This window comes from Zeus faber (genome assembly GCF_960531495.2).
Source record: "Zeus faber genome assembly, chromosome: 7".
NCBI lineage: Eukaryota > Metazoa > Chordata > Actinopteri > Zeiformes > Zeidae > Zeus > Zeus faber.
Genome location: NC_137203.1, coordinates 22360533 through 22368032, shown reverse-complemented (window position 1 = coordinate 22368032; position 7500 = coordinate 22360533).

Below are 7500 nucleotides of genomic sequence, written 5' to 3'. Positions count from 1 at the left end.
CCTTGATCAGGATTAAAGTGTTGTCAGTGACAGAGTGACGTGCCCTTGAAGAGAATCACCCTTAAAGTGTCCCGTCATCACATTCCTGCCTCCCATTACCAAGGGCTCACTGGGAAGGGGAGACGGGGGGTGGGGATGGTGTGTTCAGGGGCGACAGAGAAGGATCGGAGGAATCCAGTACTCCCACGATGATGGGACCAGGACCTGGACCGGGGATAAAACTGGAGCGAAGGAAAAAGAACGGTCAAAGTGGAGGACGAGGTTCTGAACGGAACGCCTGAAAAGAGACACACGGACCGTCAAACTTGAAATGCGTGGCCCTCCTCACGCTTTTCCACCTGAGTGGTCAATTATTTCTGGCGAAGGAAAGTCCTGCAAACTTCCCGAACGCGGCTCTACACTTTTTTCCAAAACTTCAGGTCCAGAGAAACCGGTGCAGAAATTGCCATCATTGACATTTCTTCTGAGGCTGAAGAAACGGAGACGGGGGCCCAGCGCCGGCGCGAGCTGAGCACAGGCCTGGGAGTGGGGGTGGGGGGGTGGAGGAGGAATGGGTGTGGGGGGTGGTTGGGGAGAAGGCCGTAATGAGGCATAGCCAAGGATGAAATATTAAAGTTTCTAATTAAATAGAGAGACCTCTTCCACTCTCGTCAAGGTTGTTTGGACCATTATCTCTGCCATGTGATCAGCAGTGACCCGGCTCCGTTTAGGAGTTCCCCCCGCGTTGGAGAAGACGGAGCACACACATGCACACACGGACAGAGAGGCACACATGCCACACACACACACACACACACACACACACACACACACACACACACACACAAAGCACACGCATGTCCACTTCTACACACACACACACATGCGCGTGTGCACACACACATTAATGTATATACACAGTATACAGTATGTACGGGGACACACCAGACACTATGTAGAGACACATACAGCATATAAAGAAAGTGCACCTAAATAGATGCATGCAATGACTATGCATACAATACCACACACACACACACACACACACACACTTGTTCACACATGCACACGACTATAACAAATCTCAGATGGACGGACGGATGGATGGACGGATAGATATCTCCCGGCCCATCGCCTCTCCGGCTGTCTACACTTGATCTCGCTGACAGCCTGCCGTTGGGCCAGCCGGCCGTGGAGTCCTGACTAACAGCCACGTTACTTATTTATCTAAGCGAAAGAAACATGAAAAGTTCAGAGGGAGGGAGGCAACCGCTGCCGCCGCCGCCGCCGCCGCCGCCGCCGCCGCCACCGCCTCTGCTGCGGCTCTCCTTGACATTCAGACCTCTGGACTTTTTTTTTTTTGCTGTTGTTTTTTGAAGGTGAAGCCCGCCGCTGGGACGGACACGTGGTTTAAGGGAACACGGGAGGGGGGAGAGAGGAGAGCATGTACAATCAGATAGGGAGAGCGAGGGAGAGAGAGGAGGGGGGACAAAAGAAAGAAAGAAAGAAAGAAAGAAAAATAGAAAGAAAGAAAGAAAAAAGGAAGAAGGAAAGAAAGACGACAAGACAGAGCCCCGACGGCTGTATTTACTTCCGCCCGCTGCAGCAGTGTTTCAGACGGACACCTCAGGATGCTCAGAGGTGAGGTAGACCTCACTCCACCACGCTCTTTCGTCTGTGGGAAGAAAAAAAGGAAGAAGAGAAAAAAAACAAAAACCCCACACGGTGAGCGAGTTGTTTTTCTCCAACGTGTTTTTAAAATGTAAAAAGACCTTGCTCGGCACAAGCACCGAAGGTCCGGCACTACTAGAGCCCAGCATTGTATATTCAGCAGCCATTGTGTGTGTGTGGGATAACGACCATCCACGCTTGAATTTTAATCACACTGTTTTATTAAGCTCGATGGGATTTACTTTTTTTCTTTTCCCACAGTTTTAATGATTTGTCCGGCAAGCCGCTGCCTGCTCGAGCGCACGCTGCACAGGTGCACCTTTCACCGAGGAGTCGTCTTTATACAAAATCTATGAGATTTCTCCCCTTTTCTGACCTTTTCTTGACACCTGATGTCATTTACTTTAATGTTCTTGCACTTTGAGTGTTGATCGTTCTTTACTCCGTTTGGCAGCACGTGCGCTGGCATTAATATTGTTAATATCAATAATATAACAACATTCTGTGCCAAAGTTGATGCTCCACAGTGTGATGCGGACCCCTCTCAGAGGCAGAGGCTTCCTGGAAAGATTTTTCAGATAACCTTTGACCCTTTATCTGTGGCTTTTCTATCGCTACAGCTCTGTTTGCATGGATCACAATTTTGAAGCTGTTATAAATAAAATAAAAGCAACAATATACACATACAGTATCATGCTTATAATATTGATTTATCAACATATTCCTATTGTCTCTGGAATACTTCTTAATAGGAAAATTGCACAGGAGTCAGTGCTGGAAGTGATCCTGTACTCACTCACTCACTTCTACTTTTTACTCTTTGGCGTGCCGTGACTTCTTCTTGTGCACCGGCACTTCTCACAAGCTGCCGGCGCTCTGTTCTGCCCTCGAGTGGACGGATCAAGTGGACGTACTGTAAAATACATTAGATTTTATTGAGTCAGAGCGCACTAAAATAATTATTAGTTATGGCAATGGCATAACTAATAACTAATGGAAATTATAATAATAATAATAATAATAATTGGCATGACATCATTGGAAAAGGCTGCTGCCCGCGCTCTCTGGTTCAGGTGGATTAGAAAGCGCTTCAAGTTTGTTTTTTCGGGTCGGGAGACAGCAGGAAGTGATGCTGCATTCCACGGGAACTCGGAAAAACTGTATTAGACGACCGAGTAGTTCAGAACGTGTTCAAACATGTTAAAATAAATAATCCATACAAAGGGAATGTTGTCCACCCTTAACGGCGCGCACCAACGGTTGCCGTGACATCAGGTCTGTTATCTCGGTAAACTCGAGAGCGATCAGCTCTGAGATTCCAACTGAATTCCAATTACAATGGCAACTTAAATCAAACAATCCCTCCACCCATCTCATTCACATATTTGTTAACCCAGACAAAGCATTTTTATATTTTCATCTTTACAAACTGATACAAGGAAAACAAATCAGCTTCAAACAGGAACAACCCACCCCCCCCCCCCCACACACACACACACACACAACTAGCCCAGGGTTCTAGTGGAGTGTGTGCTAATCCTGGTGGTAGTACACACACAACAAACACGCTATGCTGAGCACCCACTGCCCCGGAGCACACTTCCACTGACATGCATGCCCATATACGTGTGTGTGTGTGTGTGTGTGTGTGTGTGTCTGTGTGTGTGTATGTGTGTGTGTGTGTGTGTGTTCGTTCGTTCAGCTCCTGTTGCTTGCTGACTTCATGTGCCCTCCTCCCTCCCTCCCTCCCTCCCTCCCTCGCTCTCCCTCTCTCTCTCCACCATTCCTTTCTGCCTCTGGAGACTTCTGCCTGATTGGATTCTGAAAGAGAGATCGAACATAGAGGTCAAACAGAGCCTCGAGGACGCTCCTCATCTGAGAGCGTGTGCGTTATATGTCAGTGTGTGTGTGTGTGTGTGTGTGTGTATGCGTGTGTAACAGCGAGCGAGTAAGAGTGTGTGGGTGTGTGCGTGCGTGTGTGTGTGTGTGTGTGCGTATGTGTGTGTGTGTGAGCACATTGCCATGAGGCTGGTCTGGTCAATTCATGTTCACTCTGACAAGGGAGAGCACGCCGGTTCACGTCTTAACTCAGATTTCAGGCGAAAAGCTCCCGTTATAAAACCCACGTCCGCTTCCCCACCCCGCTGCGCAGTCCATTCCATGGTGTAATAACTCCAAACGTTTTGTTCGCACATGCGCTACGTCGCCTGACCTTTCGCTTACAACGCCTCATCAGGGCAATTTATCGCTCAATGATTGGCGTATCAGTCCCGGTGTACGCAGGAAAATAACATCTTGTTTTTGTTGCCGACCTGAATTGGGGTGGTGCTTCTCTTCAGTCCTGGCGCCCCGAGGAGCTCGTCGGCACTCCACTAATAGAGAGCCCCCACCACCACCACCACCACCGCCACTCCTCCACCCGTCCACCCCCATCTGGGCTACACCCACTCCTCATCCTCACAGGCACCATGAAGTCAATTAATTTCTGGCTGCTTAATGACTTGGAACCGCTGCGGTGTGGATCCACCACCACCTCTACCTCCATCTCCCTTCTACCCTCCGCTCTCCGCCCCGACTACTCGCGGATTGATTGAGCACATTCCATGTAGGTGTAGCGGCTCAACGCTTCAACTCGTTGCATCAGGAGTCTCGGATTCCGGACGGGTTCTCAGTCTGAAGGAGCCCAAAAAAGACGACAAAGGAACCGAAGGAAAAGTTGGAACCAGAACCGGGTGATTCCAATATGATTTGTTGTTACGTACTCCCTAACCTATAAAACATAATGTGCGGGTAGAACGCGAAGGTCAGAGTGTGTCGTGTGTACAGTGGTGTGCATGTAGGCGGGGAGTGGCACTGTTTTTATTATTTTTATTTTATTTTCCCGCAGCGGATGTCATCATTCTAAGTGCGCTACGCAGGGAAGCGAATAATTACGTCACTCAGAAAACCATCAGTCCTCCACGCATGGGTCGCCCTCCCACCCTCCACCCCTCCGCTCCTCCACCCCTCCACCGCTGCCTGTCCTCCATCTCCTCCCCTCCGACGAGTCTCCTTGAATGGGTGGAAGTTACCCACCACCACCCCACCCCAAAGAAAAAAAAAAATGCAAAACAAAAACTAAACCACCGCATGCTGGTTTATTTCCTGTTGTTCCACTGTGTAATAATAATAAAAAAAATCAACAGATCCCTGTCCCAGTTCCTCCACCCTCTCCACCCAGAATTCTGCCTCCCTCTGCATCTCCTGCTTGTTGGAGCTTTGAGGGGGAAGAGAGGAGAGAGAGAGAGAGAGACAGAGAGAGAGAGAGAGAGAGATTGGAGGGCCGACCCACAGAGCGAGAGATAAGCGAGAGATGTGGTGAGAGACAGGTTACAGGCGGAGCGGGAGGCTGGTTGGGAAAGGAAAGTGGGTGGAGGTGGTGGGTGGGGGTGGGCAGTGCCGTGAAATTGCAACACCTCCGCGACGCACACCGCTTCCGCCAAGGCCTTCTCTGTCGCCTCTCCTGAAATTGTTAAAAAACACCTCCATCCTCCACCTCCACCACCACCGCCACCACCTCCGCAGCAAACCCTTGGCACCCCCCCAAACCCCCGGACTCCTTCCTGTTTCTCCTTTTCTTTTTTCTCTTTTTTTTTTCCTCTCTCTCTCTTTCAGGTCTGTTGCACACGGGGCGGAAAAGATCGTATTTATCACCTGTCAGCGTTTGGCAGCCCTGAGTTACGCGACGCAGGACAGCATAAAATTATCATACACAGGCATGAAATTACAAAACCGCCCGGGGACCCCACAACAAAATTATTTCACCCCCACTTTCCCAACTCCACCCCGCCCCACCCTCCCCCCCAAAAAAGGATGGAGGATGTTTGGTTAGGAGGTGAGGAGGTGACAGGTGTGTGTGTGTGTGTGTGTGTGTGCGTGTGTGCGTGTGCGTGTGTGTGTGTGTGCGTGTGTGCGTGCGTGTGCGCGTGTGCGCGTGTGTGCGTGTGGGGCGGGGGGGTCCTGGTCATAAAATCTGAAAAATAATTTCTCACAGAGGACACTTTTGGACTCCGTCCTTCACATTTAGAGTGTGATCAGATGAGGTCGGGAGGGGGCTCCACTACGACGGTGTCGCCACTCGTCGCTCTTCTACCATATTTTTCAACGTCACCGATTGAAAAACAAGCTGTTTGCAAGACCCTCAAGAGGAATAATAACTTAACCGATGAAGTCAAGAAAGTGACGTGAGTGCATGTGCACACAGACAGGTATAGGTGTTTCGGAGAGTCTTCTTGAAAACCAAGATTAGTTGTACTTATGTCGAACACTATACAAACTTTGAATATTGAGAGGAAATGAGGACATGCATTCAGTAAACATGAAATAAATGAAGCAGCATTAAAGCCTTTTGGGATTACGAGGACACTGAAGGTCCCCATATTACTGGTGTGTATACAGGTGTGTTGTCCTTTTAAACTACAGTATACAGTATATGCACACACTATATCACTTTCAGATCACACTCAAGGAGGCCTTGTTGGGTACAATCCAGACGCGCGTGTGTGTACATGCATTAGTCTGTTTGTGTGTGTGTGTGTGTGTGTGTGTGTGTGTTGGGATGGCATTGATGGAGGGAGAGGTGGCTTTACATAGGTTCTCCATAATGCTGTGGGTATACTAAATGCTTCATTAACGCCACACGCAGGAAATGGAGGGTCAATATTTATAGACCCCAGCTCAGAGCCCTATGTAGATACGGGATCTATCGGCCTACATTCCAGCTCGGCCGGGGGGAATCAAATTAAGTCAACGAGGGACCAGAGTTTTTCTCTCAGTCTTTCTTCCCTCCTTTTGGACAGTCAATTTCCCAACGATCGCCGATGGTGGCCGGCAGCCACGGGCTTGACCCTGCATCTCTGCAGTGTGTGTGTGTGTACGTATATATATGTGTGTGTGTGTGTGTGTGTGTGTTTGTTTTACTATACTTGTGAGGACTGGCCTCTGAATTGACTATTTCTTTGGTTTAGAATTGCACCAGGTACATAGGTCCGCACTTACTAGCAAGGCTGGATTAGTACCCCCAGGGGCCCCTGACCACTGAAGCTCATAGCCAGGCACCCACCCCAGTAGGGGTGCCGCCAGGAATTTTGGGCCCCATGAAAAGATATAACATTGGGCCCCACCAGGCCCCCTGTCAGTCACAGTCCCTTAGAATCGTCCTAACGTGGGTCTCCCCTGCACCCCAGCCATTAAACCCCACCCTAATTATTTTGAGCTTCCAGTCTGGCATGTCAAATCTCCCAGACCATAATCACACTTTGGCCAAAGAAAGGCTGATTAACCAGTCCAGCCGAGCAGGTGCAGGGACAGCTTTTCGCTCATTAAATTAAAGGTACAATAGACAACTTTTTTGCTTTTACTTCTCATTATGAAGTTAATGTTGATTGCACAGTGTAATGGCTGTGGAATAACGACACCATCTGCATTTATATTGGTTCCCTATAAGCCTCGCTTTCACTATGCAAGTCTCCATGCCGCCGGGTACGAATCCCCGGGAAAATGATCGATTTACGGCAGCGCGGCAACCAATGCGCAAGCATTAGCGGAAATGGCAGACGGTGGAGCAATGGTATTTGTATGCTTTATTATTTTTGAGATTTGAAATATATTCCAATTTTTAATGCTCAAATTTAGTATGGGGTGGGGGGTGGGGGGCTTACGCACGGTTCCGCAGCTCCGCAGCTTTGTTTTGTCACAGTACCTGGAGCACTTTCAGAGAAGAGCTTGTGAACATCAGGGTTATAACCCCTGTGGATTTATTTCCCACTTTCATCTGTGGAATTTCTGGACATTCTGGTTAAAGGCGGCAAG